At 34.7% G+C, this 17,459-nt stretch overlaps 1 protein-coding gene and 1 non-coding gene across 8 annotated transcripts in view; both read left to right on the forward strand.

The window, feature by feature from the left end:
• Positions 1–17,459, forward strand: part of ADGRL2 (adhesion G protein-coupled receptor L2) — a 252,564-nt gene that overhangs the window by 135,453 nt on the left and 99,652 nt on the right. The window lies entirely within an intron of this gene.
• On the forward strand, positions 13,355–13,426 carry TRNAA-AGC. Its single transcript has one exon. It is a non-coding gene; the product is annotated as a tRNA-Ala (tRNA).

Below are 17,459 nucleotides of genomic sequence, written 5' to 3' on the forward strand. Positions count from 1 at the left end.
AACAAATAGATCTTGGTTCAAAGTAAGTTTTGTGAAGTCTTATTGTAGCTTCACAAGGGCAAGGACCATAGCTTTTGCCACTGTATTCCCAGACCTCAGGAAAGTGCAAGGTGCAACAAATATTTTTAAATGAATAGATATTTGATAAATGATCGAATAGATTAATGAACAAATGAATGTCCCAGCAGATGACTATATTAATAGAATGTGAGTAGGCCTTTTTTTTTTAAAGCTAGATTTGCTTTTTATAAATCCTAGAGAAGGAAGAGAAATATTTAGTTTTTCACAGCACTTTTATTCTTCAACTAGGCGAGTTCACCTGTTGTTTTTCCCTTCTACTGATGTCTCCCATGCAACTTGAGCAGTGTATGACATAGAGGAGACACTAGATAAATACATGTTGGAGGAGTGAATAAATGATCTCTTCCGTATTCACATTATTGTAAAAAACAAACAAACAAAAAATGAGACCTTGTTTTGAAAACAAAAAAATTGCCCATGAAACCAAACAACGTAAAAACTATGCTGATTTCTAAGTACTAAGTCACAAAGAAAAAGAAGCAAACACTGGAAGGTTGGGAACGCGACTCATTATGTCATGTTTATACTTTCTCATAGACAACATGCTGTGTAGGTTTACAAAGGCAAGGGGCGTCTTCATTTTATGGAGGGTCTAACAGTGCCGTGAATTTGGATGATTTGTTTGTGGTCAACAGCTAGAGCCAGCTGGTGTTGGAACAGGAATTAGAGATCAGTTTGTGTGGTTCCAGGCTACAGATCTTTGCCCTGTGTAGGACTGATCCCTTTTTGGCCACAGGCCCTGTCACAGGTGAGCTGAGGATGGGCAACGGACAGTTCATGTTGGCCTTCAAGTTGCGTTGCAAGCTTTTGAGGTATGGAACCAACCTAGTAACTGTTGCATGGGACGCGGGGTTGCTTGATGATAGCATTTTCCTATCGCCTCCTAAGTATTGCTTAGTGCCGAAGGAGCCTCAGGTTTTAAATGATGGTCCCACAAAGGGTACTCCTTTAGAAACTGCAAAATCATTTAAAGCCATGTTTGACAAACATTTTCTTATACCACCTTTCCCCTGCCCCTGCCCACCAATTTGAGGAATGTGACACTAAACAGCGGTGACTCCTGTGATGGTTCTCAGATTGCTGAGAGTGGGTTGTAGTGAGCAGGTTAAAAGATGGCGAGATGTGAGCGGGGGTGGGGGTGCTGGGAACCTCAGTCTCGTGCTGTTACTTAGATTTCAATTTGTGTAAAGTGAGATTTAATTGTTTACATTAGGACCAATTAAGGGGGAAACCCAAGAAACCAGGTATCATATATTGGGTTCCTGCTACAGAATGAACAAGCATGTTGTACCACACCAAAAGGCTGGTGGTTGAGTTATATACATTAGTTGTTAAAAAAAAAACAAGTTGTCTGAAAAGATTAGAAATCAGTACATTTGACCTAAACCTATTGAATTATGTGTCACATGTATTAAATCACCTCAGGACTCTTGTAGTTCCTTAGTACCAGGCATCAAATTTGTGTAGATAGCAGCAGATACTTTTTCAATAGTTTTAAATATTTATAGAAACAACATTAAAAATAATTACAATTTTCTGATATAAGTAGCAATCTATTGTGGAGGAAGAGCTGAAAATGCTGGAATCAGTTTTTCTTTATTTCAAGTTACTAAAACTGTGAAAACAGTGTTATATTTTCAGTGTTTCATACCTTTTAATTTTATACTTTACTGTGCACTTATCTACCATAGATGGGGTCAACAATGATACGACAACAGTCATAAACATCTTAAATAATAAGTTGTTGAATATATCTTATGGCTTAATTCCATATATCCTTCTAAGACAAGGGCCCTCCATGTGAGCCCCAGAATGATCAAGCATGAAGATTTGTTGTTTGCAAGATTAGTTGCTGAGTGATGTGTCTGATGGCAGCATATCACTTGGCAAATGTGTACATATATTGTGGACCCGCTTCTGATTCAGAAGAAATTGATTGTGTTTCCTATAACGTTGATACAGTGCATTGAAGAATTTTTTCTTTTTCCATCAAATAGCAGTCATTGACATATGTAAAATACTGTAGCAGAGAATGCATGAACCAATGAATTGACCAGTGACTTATTAAGGGTAAAATTTAAAAATATATATGTATAATTATATATATATAATATATGCATGATTATTATGCTGTTCCTATTGAATTTGACAGTTAGCCTCATTTATATCTTTGTTAGTATGAAAATTTCAGTTAATATATTTACAGTGAAGTAGGAAAATTGAGATTTTCCCACTTCCTTTGATTTGATTGTCCACTTTATTTCTGAAACTTGCTAAAGCTCCCATGTACTGCTTTTCAGATAGCAGATCTCCGTATGTTAGCATCTCTACTCTGTTCACTATTTATTCTAAACAGATAGGCTTAAGTATTTAAAAGAGACATTAAGTTAGCTAAAGTACTCTGTTGTCTTTCAACTTCCCATCTCTGTATTTCTAAAACTGTTCTTCTAAAATTTAATGTAATTTTAACTATAGACAAAACTAGTTGTGACACTGGCCAACCTTTTTTTTCAGTTACTTCCATGGCATTGTTCAGTTGGCATATTAGCTAAAATATAATGAAATGTTGAGAATTGATTCCCTAATTAGATTTTCACTGATACGAAGATACATGTGAAATATTAAAACTGGAAACATTTTAGCAGCTTTCACCACATTGCAGCTATTTTGGGGGTTACTTTTATTTGAGGATATGGAACACTCACATCGTTTCTACTTTGAAGATTATAATTTATTCAGCCTTATTCCTTTCCTTCCAACCTTTCTTCCAATATGGAGTGATCACTTTTCTCTGAGTACCATAGATTAGGAACTACCTGTTCTAGGAAGCAAACTCTAATTCTTCCTAACTTCTTGTATTTTTCTCAAATGTGGGATTAGTAGTTTTAGCTAAAGTCTTGAGCCAGTGATTCTTTCTTCTGAGAGATACCCAGGGAAGTGGATGGCCTTTGTCAGTAACCTTTGCTGTATGCCCCACAGGACAACCCTGAGAACACAAATCCCAGGGCGACAGTTCATCACCTCAGGGAGGAGGAAAGAGGGCTTACATCATGAAAACTTGATTACTTAAGGGACATTGAAAATTTTATTTTAAGGGACATTTTAAAGGACATTTGAAGTAATTTTATTTAAAATGTTCTACATAGATCATGCAACTGAAAGAGGAAATAGTATTTGTTTAAAGTTCAGACAGATAAAAAGGGACAGCAGTTTTGGAGGAACCAAGGAATAGTTCACTGGGCATTATTTGTCTGTTGAGGATGTTTGTTAACAGTCATAAAATGTGGATCTTATTTTCTACACTATATGGATGAGGGAAAAGGGGCTTACAGTTTTGGTAGCTTACTGCCCAGGAACACAAAATTAAGTTGGTATGGCCGAGATTCAGCTCCAGACTTACTCCGGAGTCCATGTTCTTACATTTCAGCCATGACGATCTTAGAGGAATAGGAGAGAAATGTTAACATTGCATGCCCGAGCCTTCTTTCTGTTTCTGGAACATGCCAGGTTTTTCTTGTAACTAGAACTCATTCCTCGGCTTGTCACATCACTGATTTTTTTCTCATCCTTTAAGTCTTAGCCCTAATTAATGTCAACCCCCAGAGAGGCTGTTCATAGCCATCTTATGGGAAGCACCTTCCAAGTTACATCATCCTATTTATTTTCTTTCTTCATAGTTCTAGTATCAGCATGTACTTTATTTGTGTGTCTCTCCCACTGTCAGCACTAGGAGGACAGGGACCTGTCATTTTCTCTTTTGTTTCACAGAGTAGTACTCGGCACACGTTAACATGTTTAGTAGCAGTTAGTTCAGCAAACGGAATACAACTCTTCCTGTAGTTGGCTCCCTTGTAAATATGTAGAGATAAATTAAACCAGTACTGTTTCCTCAAAAAATTTCTTAAAGAAATAATTAAAACTGCACTTTGATTTTAATTTCCAGTTGTTACTGTGGCAGTCAAAAGTTATTTTAAAGAAATAATAAGTTATATATAAATTTCTATGGAAATTATCGTAAACTCTTATGGAAACTGTGATTTATTGATATAAGCCATTTTGTAATCTTGCATTTATTTACCATACAAGATCCACTTTTGCAAACACATCTTAATGACTGAGTTATTAAGCAGATTGTATATCTTACACAAAACAAAGTAATCTCTCACTGATTTGGGGGTAGTTAATGTGATTTTAGATTTTGCATGAAATAGGTACTCTGAGATCCTGTCTGTAGCATGTATTGGAATATTACGTCTTAGCGTTAACCAAGAGTGATCTTAAAATACAAAATTGTAATTAAGTACATGTTTTTATTGCTAGAATATAAATTGCTATATATGGCTATAAATAAATTATACAAAGTTATTTAAGAACTGCATTATGTTTCTAGAAGAAGAGTTTGAGATGTATGTTATATAGAATTGTGGTTACTTTTTAAACTTTGGAAAGCAGAAAAAAATTACACTGATTTAAGTAAATTTAAGCAGGAACTTTTTTTCCTTTTAGCCTAATAGTGAGAAAAGATGTGAGAAAGTAGACTTTGTAAAGTACTTCCAGTGATCCAACAGCCAAGTGATTCTGCTTCAGAAATTATAGTATTTTCATATGTCAGAGTTCTTATGCATCTTACTTGCTTTTGGCAGTAAGTTACTATTATGAAAAGTGTTTGATGGTTACTAAAATCTCAATGTTTTAAAATGTCCACTTTGGAAAAATAACACAAAATAGCCTGGATATGGGACAGGGCAGCACTGTTGCTGAGCCCCGTGGGGAGAGAGGAGCACTGTTTTGGGTGTCGGTAAAAACCAACCAAACTTCTTCCCTGGGGGGTCCGTCTTCCTGGCTTGTGTACCTGCGGGCTGGGCCACGTGGCTCTCTTAGATCTTTATCAGAGAGTCAGCCTTAGGCAGCTCTACTGATACATAAGAGGGAAAACAAAAATGAGGCTGGTAAGTGAGTTTGTATTTAACTCTACATTTGAAAGTAACTAGTTAAATAACTTTGTAAAACATTTTCTGTTTATCTGCAGATTGATTTTTATCCACAAACACTTTTTTAAAAGTATGATTGTACACTGCTTTTCCTTACTTGTGAATACTAAGTATTCAAATGATACGAAGTATTCAAAAAGTGTGATTGCACACTGCTTTTCCTTAATTGCTAATACTAAGTATTCAAATGAAGTGCAGTTATAAAGGAAAACCAAATATTTAATGGCAAAGTCAAGAATAAGTAATGTTCTTTAAAATTTTAATCCACATGATATTTGCACTTCATTTGAGTGAATGTCAGGAATTAACTTACACCTGTATGAAGAACATTGATTCTGTTTCATTCTCTGTTCAGTTTTAGCTGGTTATCTCTTTATGTCCCATGACAGCCCTACCTTCTAGATTTATGGTGAGCTGGAGGCATTGGTGGTTCTTAAAATTTTGGAGCTCGTAGTCTCCTTGGAGAACCTGGTAAAAGCTGGGCAGATAAAGATGAAGGTTCACATAAACACAGAGTATACCTGTGGAATCTACTTGGTTGTAAAGTTCTACTTTGGATAGGGGTGTGTGTGTGTGTTACAAAAAATACGGACTTCTTTCTTTCACTCTGTAAGAGTTTTGTTAATAATAGTCATCTCTGTCACTGTAGCTGGTAATATTGTTGAAGAAAAACCAGACAGGGCTTAACTCACACTTAATTAAAATGCGAGGGAGACATGGATTAACAAAATAGATTACAAATGGGGTGGGTTCTAAAATGACGGCGCTTGGGGCGGTGTCCACTTTATCCTGGTGTCCCCTCTTTCTCCACTGATTCTCCACAGTCAGTAAAAGTGACCTCAGGATCACTTTCTTATGCTACTGAAAACCTTTTAGTGGCCCCAACTGGTGTGACCCGCCAAGCGACCAAACTCAGCCTTCTCTCTCCAGCTGGCCATGGAGCCACTCTGCAGTACGCTCCCCAAGCCTGAACCATGCTAGTCTTATTTTAGGTCTCGCCCCTGCTCACAATTACTTCTTTTTTTTTTTTTAGAATAAAATTTAGATGATCTTATCTCAGAGAAGGTACCTGCCACGTAAGACCCTTGAGACCTTGGAGCTGCATTAGTTTAAAACACAGTATAAGGGTATACCAAGCAGGTTCCTTTTTTAATGGAGATTGTAATCCTGCTGTTTCTTTCTTAGCAAAATCCAGTTGATACCGGCCACCCCTGTTATTAGTATTAGATCGCTATGTACAGTGCCCTTCTAGCCATAGTAAATGTGCATGATGTATGTATAGAAATATCATAATAGGAAAGTAATAACATAGGTATAGTTTGAATACTTCAACTATTTGCTTTACACTTTATAAAGAAGTACAATTTCTGACATTGTTTAGACAGGAAGGATAAATGTCAGTCAAACTGATCATCAAAACCATTGGTTTATTAAATGTTTATAAAATGGAAAATAACAATTGGTGACTTTAAAATTGGATAAGATGCATTAAATGTTCAGATGCATACTTTCTATTTAGCCTTTTTCTTTTAAAGGAGATTTGAATTGAGGTCAGGTTTAACTTTGAATTCTTTTGTATTCACTTATTAAATGTCTGTATCTCTAGATGACAACTTGTTAGTCATCTGATTTACACTGCCAAACATCATGTTAAATGACTACATTCCTTGAAAACTGTAGAATGCTATACTATGTCAAAATTGGGCAAGTAGGAAATTCACATTTTCCTTTATAAAATAACAAAAAAATAGTGACACTTGTTACAAGATTTGTATGAAATTAAAGACTTGGCCTGTGCCAGACGATTATTCAGAGTTAATTTCATGCATATTGGTGTGTGTATCTGCACATAAAAGTTTTTATACATATTCATGTGAGTGTTTATAAAGGAGAATAAAATGTAGTTAATTTATTAAAAATACATTTTTGATAGCTTAGCATTTGTTGAAACTGAAGACTTGCACAAAAACTTCTTTTTACTCCTAATTATCTGAATTGGAATACTTGGATTCCTTAGATCTTATTTAGCATATCTGTTCAGTCCAAAAACAGTGTTCCTTTTTCATTTATACTTGAAACGCTCTAAAAGAAAAACTAAATATTCCTGTTTATTCCTTCTTGAAGCATTTTGATGTATAAATACAGTATAAGACTTCATAAGTTACATTTCTAATTGCAAGAATCTGTTTTCAAGTAAAGCAAAGGTAGAAATTGGTTTTTCTTAGTCAACTTCAAATATCAGCTTCATGTTTTAGAAAGTACTCATAATGATGATTTAATTTTAGCATAATTGAAAATTACGGGCTATGAAACTATTTTCAAGATACAGGAATATAAACTACATTTTAAGTTGCTAGAACAACTAGTTCTAAGGAAAGCATTTTTACTTTTATTTGCAGACAATATTTATGAAATGATCAAGGTTCTGGTTTTTATTGGTGGTGATACTGTTAAAATAAAAATAGTTTCTGTCGTGCTTTATTCATTTATATGTCAGCATAGTTAAAACAACAGAAAACATACTTTTTTTTTGAGAGGGAGTGGTGGTTTTCATTTTTCTGTTCATGAAAAATTTTAGGTTTATATTGGTTGGAATTTATTTATGTAATACTGCTTTTTAAAAAGCTTTGTACTCTTTAATTTGGTTAAAGCATTAGTAAATGATAATCTTCCCAACCTGTTTTTGAAGACAATACTTTTATTGTCTGGTCAGATGAACTATGCAACATAAATAATAAATGATTATGTTATTGGTGGAAAATGAAAAGCAAAACTGTACTTTTCAAGTCACAATAGATCTTACTTTATTTCTCATTGATTTTAAGTATTAGTTTGTCACTAAACACTGACAGCCAGAGAGATTAGAATTGTTTAGAAATTTAGCATCTTTCTTTTAAGATTAGGGTGCAGACTGGTTTGTTCCCTACCTGTTCTGTAATCCAGAGGAAATGCAGGTAGCCACAGTAGTAACGAAAAACTTCAGTTAGGTCACAACATGTTAAGTATTAAGTTTTCATGGATTTAGAGACTGGTTCTTAGAAGTCTTGACTTTAGTCTGAGAGACTTCAAGTAGTACCTCCCCTCCCAAGGTTCTTATCAACTTATAAAATACGTAGTTTTAATCTTCCATATTTTTATTTTTGAAAGCACTTGTGGTGCTGATGATTTGAATGTTCTGTGCAACTTTTTTTGTATTGAAATATTCCTCTCACAAAGACTTAATTTATTCAGACTGTATTAAGTAGTGGTTCTGATTGACTCGTGTAATACTCATCAGACTAAGTAGCAGGAGGCATATGTCCTTGGAAATTATTTTATTTTGTGTCTTGCTTTCTGAAAAGTCATTGCCAGCAGAAGACGTGAAGATAATTTTATACATATCAGTGTAGATATATTCTGGATATCCTAGGGCTGGTACATAGCCAATATAATAGTGATTTTCCTGTTGTGATGGTGTTAAAAATGTTTTAGCCTTTTATACTCTTTGTAAGTATAAAAGAATGCTGACAAGCCTGTGGTGTGCAAAAATAAAATGAAATAATATCAGAAACATTTATAATTTCTTACTTGATCATTTGTCAGCTCTGTTAGCTTAAATGCTTAACCCTTCAGAGAAAATGCAGGATTAACATAAGCAAAATTTTGGTATGAAACCAGTAATGTGGAATGTAGATTAAAATAAGAACAAACTAAGTACTATTGTTTATTCTGTATTACTGCATCTTGTAGAGAAAATGATGAAGTTAAAGCTCAAGTTTATTTTTAATTCAGGGTCTTGACCGAAAAGCAAAGGCATTTTAAGCCACCTATCTATTTCAAAGGTGGGATGGATAGACCGCCTGCTGTTAACATGCTGTAAGGAAAATAGAGGGATATAAATGAGTTTTGGTGATCTGCCTGCCTCTGAATATAAATGAAGCTGAAGATCTGTCCTGTGCTCTTAATAGTGGACCACTAGAGTGTTCAAGTCTTTGTGCAAAAGTAAAGGCTGTCATAAAGGATTACTATTAGCTACTTAAGTTTTTTATTATGTGAATAGTTGTTAACACTGCATAGTTAGATATAATTCAGTTATAATACTCTTTAATATTTCTGTAAATATGGTACTTTGTGAAAGTGCCTTGGCACATTCTGATTGAAATGTAGAAAAATCCATTTTACTGGAACATTATAAATGATAGATCAGAGCTGTGAGTCACCTTTAGAGGGGGAAAATGGAGTAGCCTTTACAAGGTATCCAAAGTTAACTTAGCGAAAGCAGTAAAAACATTTTTAGAATTCAAATGCCTTCCGCATGATCCCAAAACTGGTAATATTTGCTGAGTGTCATTATATGACAGGAAGCTGGAAATTTTTTGACAGCATGGATAGTATTGTATGTAATCTTTGAGAAGAGAATGAGGGAAGTTGAGATAATCACGTAATTCTTAGTTTCCCCCTCACAGTGTGAAAACATCTTATTCTTACCAGTGAACATAGCCAAAGTGCCAGGTTGCTGAAAAGAATTTCAGTTTTAGTTATCCATTAGTAAAGTTTAATAGACTCACATTCCTTCTGCTGGTTGTTTATCAAGATGGGAAAAATAGACACAATCCGTAATTTTAAATATAGGTAAAAAGATGAGATAGTGAGGGATTGTATTTGTGAATATTATTTAACCCCAGAATTCTATGACATTTGGGTGGTTTTATCTTAAGAATGTGTAAAGAGTTTCCTAGATCTTTTCCCACTCATAAACTTTCAAAACCTCAAAATCATGATTCATTTTGCAGGGCGGCTGTTACAGCATGCCCTCTTTGTTTCCATCCATGGCACTGAAAACTGGCCATTCCACCCTTTCTGCATGCCTCTATTTGGAAACAACTTAATTGTATGATATTGTCATCATGTAGCTTTAAGCCCTTCTAAAGATCATAGGTCAAGCTTAAAATTAAAGGTGAGCCTTGCTTTATAGTGTCAATTATACCTTTTGGAGCATTGGTGGAACGTTGATCAAACATTTTAATAATAAGTTTCAGTCTGGATTAATTTATATATATTGTGTAAAGTTCATTAAGGATAATAATCAACATAGAATGGAATTGTGAAATTTTTGATCCTGGAGGTTCCTGCTTTTTACCCTTGATGAAATTAGTCATAGATGAAATTTCTATTGAAATTTAAAATCGAGGAAAAACTATTAAGGTTATATACTCGTTTCCCCAGAATGTCTCTCCAGTTGCTGTGCTCCAGGTCTGAAGTCTCTCATTGTAAAACAGCAAAGAAGCAGCATCTTAGCATTTATTAATAAGTGCTTGTAAATTCTACTCTGTGATTAAGTTTGTCTTTTATGCAATGTCATGTAGAGTTAAAGCAAAGAGAATTTATGGAAAAGTCATTTACTTTTGTGATATAGCTTTAGGTTTTTAAATTTAGTATTACAGGGAAAACATTTCACTTAACTCAGTTGAACAGAAGCTTTTTTCAGTCTTAATTTGCTCAAGCTACCAAAGAAAAATACCTGCTTACCTGTGTTCCTATTTTCTAAATGCTCAATTCTGTAGGACGACACCTTTTCCTCCCCAAATCCCTGTAGCAAGTGACCTTGTCATGCGAAAGTGGGGAATAATGGGAGGCAACCCAAGGAAGGTGGCTCGTTTACAAGCAGCTGTTTGCTACTGTCAGAACAAAGGCAAATCAGAGTTGCGTTAAAGGGATGTGACAGGCAGAGTGAACAACTGTCCAACTGCCAGCCTGCTTCCCTAATAATACTCATCTTCCACTGTGTGGTTGGAACACTGACTTGGCTTGAGTAGCTATTCCTCAGGGTACAGGGTGAAAATGTGTAAGAAAATAAAGATCCATTTTTTTATCATTAAAAATACGGATTATGAAGTAAAAGTTATTAAAGCACCTTTGTAATGCTTTTGAGTGACAGAAACATGGATGTGTTACATTCTATAGACTTTTGATTGTACTGTTTGTTGTTATGTAGGATTTGAACTATGGTATGTTTGGATCTATTTAATATTGCATCATGTTGTGATTACATTATTGATGTACTTTTGGAAATTCAGAACACAGTTAAGTCTTACTCTTTAAAATAGTAATTAAGTGTAGTAGTAGCCTTCTTACATGTTGACATGGAAAAAGACTTTCCTTTTTATTTGTGGCTTGACATATAATCTGCCCTTCTGTTACTGTTTTTGGCGGGGGACTTAGAGTTTACTGTGTGACTTATGTGTTCATGTGGAATGGAGAGCATCACCTGTATCTGGTATTTGCATTTTTAAAATACTGCTTTTAAAATGTTCCAGAGAGGTGCGTTTTCTTTCCAACTAGCCTCTTTAATGCACAGTTAATAATATGTCCTTCACTTGAACTTTTTCCCCCATAAATCAATTATTCATTTGCTATAGTAGTTCAACTTTTTAAAGTACATAAAGGAGAACACTGTATATCAAGTGCTTGTGGAATAATCCTTTATTCATTTGAGTAAGAATCTAGACCTTGAGAATTTAACATTTTTGTGTCTTTCAATGAATGGTTAAGGCAGTTCCAAAAGTTGACATTTTTAAAAGGTTAGCATATTTGGGCTAATTTTTAGAATATTAAAAAAAGCTGAACTATTAAAATGCTTCCTGCATATGACTTTATATGATACAAATTCATTCAAAAATATGAAAAGTTCTGTATGCCTAGCCAAAAGCAGGATTCAGCTTGATTTTATCATATGCTTTGAATGTGTTCCTGAAATACTTTTTAAAGCAGAGGTTAAATTGATCTCATTTCTCATTGACTCCCTTTATAATTTATATGTGTTCTCCTATAAAATAATATTTAAGAATACGAATATTTGTTTTTAATGTTACTGTAGCTCATCTGTATTATTTTCCAGTAAAGCTCTTAACAATACTAAGTTGGAAGATACGTGACCTTTTACACTCATTCAAATGTGCTATAAAGTTACTTGTTCCATTGATTTTATTAGACTATTCCAAAGCATGAGAGAAATCCCTGATTTACTCTTAACAGAGCTTTTCATTAATAACAAGTATCAATAAATGCTTATTTAACTTAAGTGACTAAGTTAAAGACTGTAGAAGTTAATGGGACTTCGGAGGTAATTTAATCCACCCCCTTCATTTTTGACCTGAAGAATGGTTCACAACGCGATGTTTATTCAGGTTAACGTGGTAAATTAGTGGCAGAATCAGGGTAACTCAAACCCTCAGACTGAGACAAAAATTCTTGAAAATTCTTGTCTTTCATTGTTATTTCCTGCCTTTGGTTTATACGGCTAATCTAGTGATGGAATCTCAGCTTCAAAAACTCTCAGCCCTAGTTTCCGAGTTACGGCCCAGTGGGCTGTGTCTCACCAAGCTTGGTCTCGTGTGTAGTGGAGTTGATTTCCTTTTCTGAGACAGGATTCTCTGGGTGCTCATCTCTGCCAGTCCGCTCAGCCTCTCATCCAGTGTTAATTCCCATTTCTGTCTCCCTAATCATCGCCCTTTTTATTAATTTTTTGAGCGTGCCAGCGAAGTAACCACATTTTGGTATGATAGATAGTCTCACTTTAAGATGACATCAAGTGGGATAGTTCTCAGGATTCACCTTCAGACTAAATAATGTTTGCTTTTATCCCTGTGCATCAAAATTTATGGCTGCAATTGACATGAGGAAGGGGGTGTGATGGTATTGGTATTTTGGGGACAGAGGTTAGAGATCTTAAAAGAAATTTAGCCACTGGCTTAAATAGTTATGTAGATACCTTGCCCTCAGAAGTTGTTGAGCATGGCTTATCTGCTTAGTAGCAGTCAGAGCCATTTAAAATATTTGCCAGGTGTTAATCGTAAGTCATGCTTGACAAAAGCAGTTTAACTGTGTTTGAAAGAAAAAAATAACTTCTGTAAATTATGTTTACAGATTTTAAAAAACAGGGTAGGAATATTTATAGTTTTCCATTTGTTTATGATATTAGAATACTGTGTAGTTTTAATGAATAAGCATTTATAGTTCTCCATCCGAAAATTGTACTACCGTTTGAGGGGAGCTTTATTCTCCTTTGGTTAAGCTTCCCTAGAGATTCAGGAAAACCGTAATAGTTTTCCAAGTAAGTAAATTTCTTATGTTCAAAGCTCATCCCTTGGGCACAGGAAGACCTTTATAGTGGCCTTCCTTGTTCTTCTTCCATAACATCACCTAACATGATGGAGTTTCTTATTCAGTACACAGCTTATGTACTCGCTACAGGTTCCACATTACACATACATAGAAATTACTGTAATAATTACTACAGAGAGGAAGGTATAGCTCAGTGGTAGAGTGCATGCCTAGCATGCATGAGGTCCTGGGTTCAAACCCCAGTATCTCCATTAAAAAACATAAATAAAGAGCCCTAATTACCTCCCCCCTAAAAAATAATTACGACAATATAGATCAGAAATCTATTTATTAATTGACTTGACATTATAATAATTTGTAAATAAACAAGTATCACTTTATTCAACCCATTTAATACTGATGATACGTCTTTTGGAAGATGTTTCAAAATACATGAAAATTTAATAACCTATAAAATTTAAGTTATTATATATATGTTTTAAAATTATATATTTGCAAATAATTTGTGTTTGGGACTATATGTATGAATAGATTTGAAGAAATCATGTGAGAAGAATTGATAGGAAGTTTGATTTTTAATTGTTAACATATTTCTTGACTTAAGAATAGGTTTTAGAAGTTAGAAGGTTAATTTATACTTTCAATAAAAGCATGCATTTAAAAATTATTCTTTTCTTTTAATTTCTAAATAATAAGTGGAAATTGTCTTTTACATGGCACTGGCTCAGTCTGTATCAATCTGTTTTATTTTTCTTTTTCTGAATTTCTCTCATTTAATGGCCACCTCCTCACAGCAAAGGAGGACATTTGTTCATTACTTTGCCTGAATAATACTAACACACTAGCAGATGGTCACTTTCCAACTGGTTTGTCTTCAAAAAAGAAATTAAAATATTATAGTACCAGAGAGAGATGTTGTAATGTCTCCCTTTTAAATTAACAGGTCGTTCTTTTCAACTATTTTGTAATTATAAAATAGCTCAATGTCACATAAAAGGCTAAAAGCTAGAGAGTAAATGGCATCACGGGAAATGAAATAAATACAGGCCTGTGTGGTTTAGAGTCCTATTCTTGAACACACTAGAAATTAGGATTTTCTTAAAAAGATACATACACACTATCTAAAGTGATAGCATTTGGTTCTATTGGATTCTGGTCTAAGTTCCTATCTGGCACAAGTTCATATCAAAAGTTAGCAGTTTTAAAACATATATATGCATTCTGAAATAAGATACTTTTCCCAAAACTATTAATTAAAACAAATCTGTTAGCCTAACAATGAAATCAAATATGGAAACAATTTTTCTGCTTCTTCCTTTCCCACACTTGACCCCCTCAAGAAGAGATCTTTACCTCTGATTGGCTTTAAGACTTGAATTATTCCGGGTGTAGGACTAAATTGAAAGTAGCGTTGTAATAGTAGAAATACAACATACAGATGAATAGACTTGGAGTCAGTGTGTAATGGAAATATCTGGAGAAACTGAACTATTCTTAAAACACAGAGTTATTATTGAACTAACTTGGGAAAAGTCAAAAATACTTACCAGTAAATGTTTGAAAAAACTAGGATCATAGTCAAAAGTAAATCATTTGTTTTGACTTTTCTGTGCCACTAAATTGCCACTAAATATGTATCCAAGGGCAGAGACTTTGATGTGGACTATCATTCCTCATCTAGAACATTAGCCAGTTGGATCAGATAAATCCTAAGGCCATTTTTTAAGCTTTCTAACTAATAGATGGATGATTAATTACTCAATCCAGAATAAAATATTTAAAATCCATTTGCCCAAGTAAGCCAGGTATATCTGCAATGAAATGGGAGTTCACATAATGACTATTCTTCATATTTGTAGTAAAAAAATCAAATGTTACAGAAACTAAAATATAAAACAACTAAATGTGATTTTGAGTTCTAATTAATAGCACTATGAACAAAACAAGCCCTTTAAATATGTTGAGATTTGGTTTCTCATCTGAACGATGGAAATAATAATACTTCAGGTTATCTCACTCTGTCTAAAGAGATACCCTGGTTTTTTGTCCTTTTCAAAGAGTGACTGTTTGAATATCCTTGTGGGTGCCCTTGTTGGAGTGCTTTCTAGCATGTTACTTGGACCTCAGATACTGTGGAGGGAGTTACTTCTCAAGTAGTTGGATGTTCCCTGTCTCCCTAAGAGTAAAAGATAGAAAACAACCTTATCTGATTTGTGTGCAGAGATGGAAGATTAAGACAGCCTAAGTTCTTTCTTAACAGGGTTTTTTTTTGTAGAAAATTTAAGATCTCTTAGTCCTCTTCCCTCGAATTCTGCCTAACCAGTGTAACGGCGTCTTTCAGTCTCTCACATTGTGTTGGCATTATTCCCCCTGGGCCTCCGACCTCATTTCTTTCTGAATTTGTTGGCAATATCAGTATACTCAAATCACATGTTATGGGCTACATAGGTTTATGTGCTAAGTGTGAAGCATATAGTTATGAAATGGTACAGAGATCGATGGATCCAGGGCTCAAAATTATGAGTGACAGAGTTTTGTGGGGAGGAGTAAGGCATTAATTTCTGTGTACTTTATTTATTTAAATACTAACCCCCTGTTTACATTTGCATTCTTCTTTTCAAATTACTTTTGTTGTTTTCAAGTTATTACAAACAGCACTCAGAAAGCCTGCCAGCCAGCCCGCTTGGAGCTTTTCTTACTCCTGGTGTCCTCCGCCTGTGGTCTCTTTTGCTCATTCTTCAGGGTCAGGCTGAGATCCCCTTTCCTTCATAACAGCTTTCACACATTAATCTCCCTTTACTCCCAGTTTTTACACCACACGGTTTGGGCCACGTAACTGAACGTTTGCTTATGTGTACTTCCTTCTATGGATCTGTATATTTGCTCCCCCAGCAGACATCAGACTATGCAAGACGAAGACGACACGTTGTCCGAGGCCCTAAATCTGCCCCAGACTGTGCTGAAACCCTTAAGTGGTGGTCAGTGAATAACTGATTGATTCATTAGTTTGTTCCTTTTTCTCATTACCCGTTTTTTTTTTTTTTTTTCATTGAAGGTGAAATGAAAGAAAATGGGTAATGAGATCTTTTTTTTCCTGAGTGCACCATTTCAACTGGTCTCCCTGCTTTTCTGATATGCCAACATACAGAGATGTACTATGGACGCATTTACATTATACAGAATTTGCACAACTTATTTTCTGATTTTAGGTATCTGAGAAGAAAGGGAAGATAGAGAAATGATGATTCATGACATGTTGTTCCAACTAGAAATGAGAAAATTGGTTAAGTGTCCAAAAATCAGGTCGGTGCTAAATAGGCCAAGGTGATTTTTCCATGTAATCCTGGTGGTTTGCAGGGTTTACTGGTTTCTTATAACTCAAATTCACTGCTTTCTAGCAAACCTATTGATGGATTATGATCATGCCAAATATACTACTAATAGTTAAAATATTCTTGTAGATTCTAGGTCCTTTTGGTATTCATCAGAATGAAAGTTAAAATTTCACTGTAATTTTTTAGATAAAATTTTTTTTTGCAGTTAAAAAAGATGCTTTCTGCAAAGCATGTCCAAACAACCAGAGCTGTTTATATGGATAAAGACATAGCATATGTGAAAGCAGTTTGAAACCTTAGCTACATTATAAACATACAAGTTAACTTTATGGTTAGAAGATACCCCCCTGAGGGAGAGATTAAATGCTTTTTGTATCCTTGTCACCTCTTAAACTGAAAACCTGGAATCTCTTCTCACAGTTCATAAGATGCTCTCCTAGCCCTTTCAACTAGTTCCTACAGGTAATGTAAACCTAACCTATCCGTAGTGTGCAGTGAATGAGCTTCTCTCCAGTGCAGCTGGAACAGCAGCATTAGGAAAACAGACCTTCAGTCATTGTATGTAGCTCTTTCTTCTCTTGTGGAATCCTCACTGAGAAAAGCTTTAAAAGAATCTGAATTTAACCTTTATTTGCATAAAACTGATTTCCCCACAAATATGTTTTTGTGAGTTTTCTCCTTCTACGTTATTCTTATTTGACCCAGCTGGTTAGTGGTTAAGAGGTATTAACTCTACGATATAGTCCAAATCTGGATGGCCCTATTTGTTTTCAAAGTTTTAAATGTTGTCGCCATGTTTTATTGACAGCATTTTTTCTATTTAATTATGTCTTTTGTTGGCAGCTCAAACTGTCTCCATTTACTCTTATTTTGAATGCAGCTGGCAACAGCAGTTGGTTTTTGAAACCAAAGCATGTAATTAACTTCCCCAGTTAAGGTATGGTGTGTT

This window comes from Camelus ferus, chromosome 13 (assembly GCF_009834535.1).
Source record: "Camelus ferus isolate YT-003-E chromosome 13, BCGSAC_Cfer_1.0, whole genome shotgun sequence".
Taxonomy (NCBI): domain Eukaryota; kingdom Metazoa; phylum Chordata; class Mammalia; order Artiodactyla; family Camelidae; genus Camelus; species Camelus ferus.